Genomic DNA, 10,463 nt, shown 5'->3' with positions numbered 1-10,463 from the left:
CGCTTGCAAGCTGTACTTGCTGTCTCCCTCTGATTTTAATTCAACCATTGTGGTTAAAATGTCCTAATATTGATCAATGACAGAAGACATACTGTACATGAATCATGCTGAGACCAGCGGGTGTCGGAAAATTTCTGCAGGCATTTTTTGTTGTGATTGTTTGCCATATAGCACTGTAGGTGCTTCGGTGAGGCTGTGATGAAGTTCACTATTTATTGGACTGTGTCTAGACAGTTACGAACATCCCTGACCTTAGTGGAGTGCACAAACGCCAAGTTGAGAGCATGGTTTCTGCAGTGAACGTAGACTGCTTCGGGAAACTGCTGCGATGCGTGCCTTTCCCGCTTACATTGCCCTCACCATCATACCCCTGCCCAACAATATGGGCAGGATCTAGACCAGCAACAGCAATAGCGGTGTCAATGCATCTGCGTTTGAAGGATAATGAATTAATGGGACGTTGCATTTTTTATGTTTACACCAAAGATTCTAGACTAGAGTGCGCACCAATCAATGAAACCTAATGCGGAATCAGAGAAAGTCTGCCCTCTTTGCAGCGCAAAGTATTTCAGAAATCAGCACATATAGATAAATGCTATAGTTGTCTCACAGACACATTTTTTATTTTTCTAATATGTAATTATTTCAGAGGGGGGAAATGCTGTGAAATGTACACATGGTGCGTTCAGGATTAGGACTGATATAGTCGGCCTAGGCCTAATCAATTGTGTTTCAATATTTGTAGCATTCATATTAGTCTATTCTTTTCGTAGGCTACTCTGCTGTTGGCCTTGATGGGGAGATATTTTTGTGCTGCCACAAAATATAGTTTCATCAAACAACATTCCTGCGTCTCCCCCTCCTACAGAGCCCTTTTCAGCACCGTGTCAGTGGACAGCTACAAGCCTACGAACGTTGTAAGAGCAGTGCACGCACGTTCATGTTAAGAGGAGTTTCGGGAAATGCTCGAAAATCTTTTATGAAGCATCGAAAGATCCTTTGTAAGAATGATCGTATGAGCGTGGATCCATCGTTATCGATAACGATGGATCCACGCTCAGTGGACAGCTTGTAGCTTGTAGCAGTGGACAGCTTGTAGCTGTTCACTGACACAGTGCTGATCCAATACCACTGAGGCTATGGTAACGATGCTCTTAGTGCCCTACGAGTACCCGTGGAGTCCTCGTTAGCTACGAGGGTTTTCGCAACGTTCGTTACGCAACGATGCTTTCGGGAAACGGTGTGAAAACTGTACGATGCTCGTACGACGAACTTAACAAACCACTTAGGCTAACGATGCTTTCGGGAAACGGGGCCCAGAACACACATGATGGGTTTTGTTTATGTCTCTCCTATATATTTTTATGCATTTGTTTGTTTTCTCAACTTGATCTTATATCCAAGATCATATATATATATATATGTAGTAAGTATGCATGCAATTTCATGACATAATATTTTGTGATACCCTACAGGGAGCCCAACAGCAAGTACAGCCCCAAACCTCAGGGGCACAGTATAGAGACAAGGCCGAGTACATCAGGAAGCTCAGAGCTCTGCTGGAGTCCAAGGACTTTAGGGAGCGCATCAAAGGCATCGATCAGCTGGTGGCCGACTGCCAGGACAACCCCAGCATGGTCATCCACAGCCTGGTCCGTAAAACACCCCCACAGCTCATAAACGCCCACTACTTCACACTCGCCCTTATCCCCTTTCCTGGTGAGACTACCTCCTGTCCCCTTTTTTGGTAATCTGTTCCCCGTTTCTCCCCGCTCCCCCAGGTGTTTGACGCCTTCAGAGACCGCCTGCAGGTCGTCCAACCGTAAGGTGAACCTGTACGCCCTGGAGTCCCTGCAGGAGATGGGGGTGCTCAACCACCTGGTGCCCCACCATCATGGACAACCACCTGAATTTGAAGAACCGCGCTGTATACTCGGCCACCACAGGGACCCTCCGCGAGCTGGTGCTGAACCTCGGTGAGGACCATGTCCTTGTTGTTGCTGATGTGCAGACAGCAGCCTCCTCCTGCAGCCGTTCTGCTTCAAGGCACGGGTTCTTAGCGGCTAAGCAAAGGTGGATCGAGAAGGTTGCAGGTTTGTTACTGGCTAAAATGTTTTTTTTAGTTTTTTTTAGCAATGATCCGCACCAAACATACGTATACCATTGTGTGGCCAATGAAGAGGCATCTGATACACTCTGCTTTGCCGCCTCCATCTCCTCTTTCTCTTCCTCTTCCTCCGCCTCTCCTCTGTCTCCCATTCTTTTGTCTCTTACTTGGTTTCCTCCTCCTTTTCTTCCTCTGTCTCCTCTCCTCCCCCTATCCCTCCATCTCCTCCCCCCCAAGAACTGGTGACGGAGCTGTACCCCCGCCGGCCCCAGCTGGTGAAGCAGAAGGCTCCACCAGCTGCCCCTGCTGTGGTGCCTGCTGGGCCAGTCCAGAAATGATGTAATGATGGGAACAACGACTTTAAAAAAATGTAATAAATAACTGTTCTGCATTTCTATCAGAGCCTGCACTTTTTTTATACTGTTAAAGAGAACGTGCCTTACTTCTCACAAGCTCCTCGACTCTGGACCCTTATATCTCAGCGAGACTGGCTGTGCATCATGCTGTTTTTCATCAGGTCTCGCGAATCCTCCATAACCTGCTCTCTTTGCAGGTTATGGAGGTATAACAGGTAGCTTGTGTTGCACTTTAACAGGTAGTCTGTCATTATCAAAGCCAGGATTTTACCGATGCGATCCTAGGATCGTACTGTAGACCAATCACAACGCACCGTTGCAGAGTTTAAGGCGGAAATGCAAAGAAAATAATAATCGTGGTTCTATTTATTGAAGGTTAATTATGGAGATTTTTTCTCCATAAAAAGGAGGTTGCTTTCAATATTGGGGAGGTGAGATGGATTGGTGGGCAATTGTAATACTTTGAGGTGGCTTCTGTGGCGGTGTGTGTTAAGTAGGTCTGAGACTTTTATTGAATCTAACACTTTGTTTTAATAGAATTTGAAATACTATTTTGGGGGGCACTGATCTGTTTGCAGGCTAGTTAAGATTTTTATTTTCCCCTCAAAATTGAAATTAAAAATACATTTATATATATATACACATACATATATACATACATAAATACATACATACATATATATGAAAATACCTTGCATGTCTCAGGGGCTTAATGTTTTTATCGTCACACAAAATCTATTGAATTTGTATGTTCGCGCCATATTTTCATATATTGACACCATTGTATTAAATATTATCTTTCATTTAGTCTTTAATCAAAATTGTAATAAAATTGTAATAGCTAAACAAATTTGAGAGCTTACCATATAGCAGATGAGTTGGCTGTTGATGCGTGAGAAGCTGATCCCTGGTGTGGATGTGACATGGACTCTATGAAATACAGATCATTCTTAAATTTACCAAACTCGCTGGATAGTAATCAAGAAGCATAGAATGGGTCAAGTTTTATATCATATTTGAAGCAAACCTGAAACCTGAAGGCTTTATCACTAAATGAAGCACTCCAGCAAAGAGGGTTCCTTCACAGACTAAAGCAGTCTATGACCAAATAGCTCTGCTATAACAGACAAATATTGGAGATTTAAAATCAAAGGCCATCAGAGTAGGGTGATTTTTCCTCACAGCTACGCAGGAATTTGAGACATATAATTATAGTATTGCTATCTGGACAGCCCTCTCCCATATTATAGTATATGAGACTGAGAGTAGGTAAGTGTGTATGAGTAACTTTATCCTGGTCAACCGAAACACAGTTTCGAGTCTCTTCCATTCCGCTGTGTACACCAGTGAGAGTGAGAAAAAAAAAAAAGAACATGACAACAAACAACAAGGATACAACAACGCTCATTTGGAGCATCCCGTTCCTGACGTTTGGAACGAGATGAGCAAACCTGCGTTTGGTTATCACCTGTGCAAATATCCGTTGTGTTTTATGGAGAAAATGGGAAAAATGGAGGTGAAAATACCACAAATCTACAAAACCATTTAAAGAGATCACCCAGATACACAATCTGCCAAAATGTCAGATATGAAAAAACAAATACCACTGGAAAAGGCATTTGGGTTTAAGTTAGCATCCAATTATCCACATGCCCAAAATTAACTGAAGCCATCGCCACTTTTATATCCAAAATGATGGCTTCCGAAGCCTCATTAATAAACTAAAACCACGCTACGTTTTACCGACATGGAAACATCTGAGTGAAGTGGCAATCCCAAACCTGTATGCAGAGGTTAAACATAGTGTCACAACATCACATAATTCAGCAGAGAGAGTCGCACTAATTTGTACCAGCTCAACGTCCAGAGCAACGGATTAGCACCTGACAATTTCTTCTCACTATTTCGATGATGACTGGAGACTCATGTCTCCTGTTTTACAAACAAGGGCAATTTAAACTAGCCACACGGCGAGTAGTCTAGCTGAACTGTTGTCCGAGGCGGTTCAAGAGTGGGAGTTTACAAACAAAGAGCCAGCCATCCTAACGGACAATGCTGCGAATATGGTCCGCGCTGTGGAATTGATGGCCCTGTTGCACAATGGCTGTTTCAAGCAAATTCAAATAAAAAAATGTGATCGTCATTATTCTAAAAGGACCAACTATAGTTTGGCAGCTACACCCTTAGTGCTGAATAGGACTACTGTTGGATGTAGTGGATTAATCTTAATCCAGTGCAGCCCAACAGCGTATGAGGTGGGTGTTAAAGGATTCGAGATCTGAGTGATTGGCTTAGTCAGATAAGGGAGCTACACACAGGCTATGGCCTCATTTCATTAGCGACCAACAAACCATGATTTTAGTGGCATTCAATAAATAAACAACACATGTGTAAGTGTGCTACATTTCTTTTGTTGAATGTGATTTTTGGAGCCCATCATTCATTATTGATCCAGATTTATTATCAAGACTCAGGTGGTTCTGCTGGTCTACCATGTTTGATAGCATTGTTCCCTTTTTATGAAAATAACCAAGGTAACAGAAATGTGTTATGTAAATGATTTGACTGTGTTCCATAGCAGAACCGGCTCAATGCTGGATGTAGAGTCCAGGAACAAAAACATTGTTCAAAAAGGCCTCATGTAACTGCAAAAAGTCCATGTCTATTTGGGCATCATTATTGTAAATAACGATACACTCCACAATAATATCTAACTCCAAATAGTTTTCCCACAATAGGTGATGTGCTGTAGCTCATTCACAATAATATAATTACAATACCATACATATAATTTTGATCCAGCTTGGCTATCATGCCTAATATCAAGTATTAAACTTTTTTCTCTTCACTGATTGTATGATGATGGGCATGTCACAAATGGGTACACAAAACACAGTCAAATTAGAGTACAAATTAATGAGTTAGGAGTTTTGTGACACCTGGAAATGGACACCTGGAAATGGACATCTCCATGCAAGTTTTCTATAGATTTTTATGAATAACCATTGACTTGTTTTATGTAATGGATGCTTATAGGGCCGGTGGAACATAGAAAAAACTATTGGTCCATCCATGATGTTATGACACAAGGCTACCATCTAGTGGATACATGTCAAAATTCCATAACACTTATTCATACTTACTCATATATATGATACCATATAGATATCTTACCCTTTTATCTTATTTTGTAGAATGCAAAGGTACAGACTCTGATGGTTGTTGGGCAATATGTAAGGGATAATCACCGAGAGGCAGGGCAATAAACAGTTTGATATGCCCGGCTAGTTGACGGCTTACCACATGCTGCAAACAGAATACATTGTATATCTCTGATCATATTCAATAATGTATATTATTCTACTTTGTTTAAGAATCGTCATCAAATAGTAGATCAATACGCCACTTTTTTTCTATCACAGAAATTTAAAACATGAGGTCCATTGTAAAAATAAACCTTGTTTAAAAAAGTTTCTAAAATGTGTCGGAAATCTATCGGAGGGTCAGTCGATACATAGTTTCGCAAGCGAGATACAATGTAGCAACTACATTATTAAACTAGTGATCAGATGCAGCCTTGTGTGTTTGCTATAGAAACTAATAAGCTACAGCTGAGCTAACGGGGAGCGTACCTATGTTCCCCGGGTCCTATGTTCCCCGGTCGGTTGTTTTTCGTAGGCGGAATCCGGGAAAAGTTCCGCCTCAAGTGCTAGGATTGGACAGGCAAACTCACACGCTGACTCCTAACCCTAACCCTAAACCTAACCATAACCGTAACCCTCACCCTAACCATAACCGTAACCGTAACCCTCACCCTAACCATAACCATAACCGTAACCCTAATATTCATGATTCTTCCGGATTCCACCTACGAAAAATTTGCTAACGTTATTCACCGTAGTTCTAAAGGGGACTACTTTTTGAGGGAGATGAACTCAAACAGAGTATACATTTATTAAGCATGCAATATGAATAAGAAAAAGCAGAATTATTAAAGTATTTGAATTGTTTTATTATGTTGGCAAGCAAGAAGTAGAATAAACGGGATAATCACCGAGAGGCAGGGCAATAAACAGTTTGATATGCCCGGCTCGTGGAAGGTTGGAAGCCGTCCACTAGCCGGGCATATCAAACTGTTTATTGCCCTGCCTCTCGGTGATTATCCCTTACTTGTTCGCCTGCTGCAACATTCTGTTCTCCTGCTGCAGAGCGCTACAGAAAACTCTTCTTTCTGCCTGCGGGGAGAACCGACTTTATCTAATATAAAATATTGGATAAGGTAATTCATCTGTTGATTGTCTTTAATGATCATCACAAAAGTAGGAAGTGATTAGCAAACTCTGAGTAGCAAACTCAGATGTATATATATTTTTGAAAATAACACATGGAAATGCACATAAAAAAAAATTGTTGCATCGAGATGCATCGACAATCATTTTAGAATCGAATCGTTGACCTCGGAATCGGAATCGAATCGCATCGTGAGGTACCAAGAGCTTCCCACCCCTAATATTTATGCGGCTACATTGTATTAATGTACATTGTATTAATGTAGCCACGTAAATATTGTCAGCTGATCATCTTTGTCAGCTGATCGTCTTCTCTGTATCTCAAGATTTTTGTATGTGCTTCTGTTGACATGTGAACACTCGAAAGAAAGGACTTTGTTTGCTTCGTCAGTCAGTTCGCCAAGAAGAATCGTTCAGAATCGTTTGTTTGTTCATTCGTTTAGTCGCGTTTCCAGTAGCGGTGAATCACGGTTCTCAGCTGAGTCGGTCAGACTCAGCTCCTCCCTCGTCATCAATCAACACAACATTACCTAAGTTCCTTCAGCTGAGGAGCGCTTCATGAATTTGTGAAATAGCAGTGAGCCTAGCTAATTCCTTACACTGAACACAAACACTGAATATGGTTATGGTTTATCAACGGTGTAGATCGCTACTGCACTCAATCCGAGATTGGCTTTAGCACTTATCTCTAACTATTTGCAAAGATAGAATATGTAACCATATGAAACCATTGTATTTTGTTAGGTTACCCTGTTTGTATCATCACCCACCATTTGTGTCTGGATTTATATCATATGAATGACTGAAATCCACATGAGATCATGGATTGATAACCTAGATTAGGTTTAAGGTTACAATGTTATACATTAGATTAGATAGACGTTATACAAATACGTTACTCATTCTAATTCATAAAAACACAAGGATTATCATTATTATGACTGCATTGTGCTATCATGTAATACTGTTACACTATTGACATTGAGGATAGTAAGTTTTCCAACAGTATCATCAAAATAATATACTATTGCTATTAGTGATAGATTCCATGATGCTTTTTTTTTTGCGTCGGTCAGTTCGCAAAGAAGAATCATTCAAAATCGTTTGTTTGTTTGTACGTTCAGTTGCATTTCCGGTAGCGGTGAATCATGGAATGCACGGTTCTCAGTCAGACTCAGCTCCTCCCTCGTTCTTAAATGATCGTGCAAACGGTCATCAATCAACACACAACATTACAACTAAGTTCCTTTCAGCTGAGGAGCGCTTCATGTTCGGAATCAGGATGTTGTTGCACAGGCCAGTCCCTCTTCACCATTCTGCTAACTTAACACAGTGAACAGCGATTGAGAGTCAAGTCTGGGAGAACGAAGGCTTTAAACTGACAGCTTCGGCAACAGAAGTTGTGGCAAACTGCGTATTTCCTGGATGCACTACTGCAGTACTTATGGGGAAATGATGCTGTTAAGATGTGCTAAAATTGACCGGGACGTTTCCATTTTTTTTAATATTTCCCAGAGATTTGGAATGGTTGGAAACATTTGGGATAATCCAAGTACACAAGAAAAGAAAATATATAACATAGGTCTAGTCGTTTTTTACATATTGCCAGAACCAGAACCTTAAATATTGTGCCTTAACAGTGAACACATTTACTTACAACATTTCACATTTCAACAACAAAAATCAAATCAGGACCCTCTTTCCCTTGGAATACTGGCAGAAACAAACAAACTGGATCACCTGTTTGCGGACACAAGCCGGACACATAGTCCGGACGGCAGGGAAACCCTTGGTTCAATGTTCCTTAGAATTCCTGATGACACATTGTTGACCTGATAACCTAAAAGCCTGTGAGGACCTCAGAGTGTAATCCACAACAAACTTCTTTCAACTCCTGACACGTCCAATGTTCACCACGTCAAACACTTAACTGTACATCTGAAGAAACATTCTTCTTAAACGAATCCTGACTCCCTTCAACCTCAGTTCACGGCTATCTTTGAGACGCAAACCTGTTCTGTTTCCACATGCTAACGTCTGATGCTAAAACGGTTATTTGAATTAACTGCCGGTAGGGCGCAACACAGTCCGCGAAACTCCCGTGGACAATAACATGGGATTTTTGAATGATCGTACATAACAAACTCAGTAGGTGATGAAGAAGTAAAAGCTGTGTCACGTTTTGAACTACACACTTTTTTCATCTAGTTTCGACTGGGTTTTTGGATTGTCTGTGCTGTTAAAGCAGCATGTATAATCGTTTACTACTTTAACGGCAACGTGACGCAGCTTTTAATTCTTTGCCACCCACAGAGTTTGTTATGTACGATCATTAAAAAAAAACATGTTATTTCCCATAGACATTTGACCGAGGGAACCGGGATCCTCAGAGGTGGGACCTAGGCCCAGTCCCATTTCTCTCCCCTTAACAAGAACACTTGCTTTGAGTGCCCTTAGCTGCAAGTCAGCTCGCGAGCTGGCTAGTGTTCAAGGGTTGATTTTAAGGGAAAAACAGCATTCCCCCTTGCTCCCCTAAGTATTGGGACACCCTACTCCTTCGCGGGAACGTGAAAAATCTAGGGTTAGGGCTCAAATCTAGGGGAAGGGGGAGAATTGGGACAAGGCCTTATTCTTCAGAGGTCTATGGCAACCATACAAATACATACTTCTGATAGGACCATGTCTGTCCATCAAAAGTTCCCTAGACATGTCTTCAGAATAAAAGCTCCTAAGAATACCCTACATATCGCAGCCCAAAATAACGTTGCATTGTTCATGTAACATTTTCAACAGCTTAAAATTTGATATAAAATCAAGCAGCGATTAACAGCGTTCTGAGCCATTGGCGTTGGGCATTGTCAGATTGACAGTTCTCTAGCCCAAAGGGGGATAATATTTCAGGGGGGACGGTGCCACCCCAGCGCCTATTTTTGACGCGCCCCTGCTTTTATCACACTATCATTCACATTCGTATGTTCAACATTAAAATAACTTCACAAATTGAAAGGTTACATAATAGCAGATTAGTTCGTTGTTGGAGCCGATCGTCGATGAGATTTTCCCAACTCAGTGGATAATAATAAAGATCCCTAAAATTGGTCACGTTTTATGTCATATTTTAAACAATTTACCCGCCAAAGGTTGAAACGATGATGTCTGAATGTATGTGTGTTAATTGTGAGCCAACTGGTTCCTAAAAACAACAAAAAACGGTCGGCTTTATATTATATATATATATATATATATATATATATATATAATATTATATATTTATTTGCGCTCTAGCGCTGCTCGCTCTCTCTCTCTCTCTTTCTCTCTCTCTCTCTCTCTCTCTCTCTCTCTCTCTCTCTCTCTCTCTCTCTCTCTCTCTCTCTCTCTCTCTCGATGAGAACGCATGTGACGAGGTTATTGACTGCGTTGCAAACAAATAATCATTGTGTTTATATTATCTTATCAATAACCTGGTCCGACAACCTTGATAATTGTCTGCCTTGATAAACAACAATATTGTATATTCCATGATCACCTTTCCCCCATGCTATCTAGATAAAAATTGGATTATGATTTAATATTATAACGAGCACGGTCCTACATATAACGATCCTACATTGGTCTGCGGTGAATGGATCTAATGCTGTGTTGGTATATAGAACAGCAATGTTATAGTTTCCATCTATTGAACATGCTCGAAATGTGTGAAAGCAGGCACAA

The 10,463-nt window shown here is 41.1% G+C and overlaps 1 pseudogene across 1 annotated transcript; it reads left to right on the top strand.

Moving 5' to 3' along the window:
• The first annotated feature begins 1,256 nt into the window (after positions 1-1,256).
• LOC311351711 (TOG array regulator of axonemal microtubules protein 1-like) lies at positions 1,257-2,675 on the top strand (annotated as a pseudogene). The gene is made up of 6 exons: positions 1,257-1,262; positions 1,476-1,652; positions 1,782-1,976; positions 2,012-2,093; positions 2,345-2,446; positions 2,661-2,675. The product of its transcript is annotated as a TOG array regulator of axonemal microtubules protein 1-like (transcript).
• Positions 2,676-10,463: the final 7,788 nt, after the last annotated feature.

Source organism: Micromesistius poutassou (genome assembly GCF_964030765.1).
Source record: "Micromesistius poutassou genome assembly, chromosome: 8".
NCBI classification, from domain to species: domain Eukaryota; kingdom Metazoa; phylum Chordata; class Actinopteri; order Gadiformes; family Gadidae; genus Micromesistius; species Micromesistius poutassou.
Note: the sequence above shows the minus strand (reverse complement) of the source record. Positions and strands in the feature narration are given on the sequence as shown.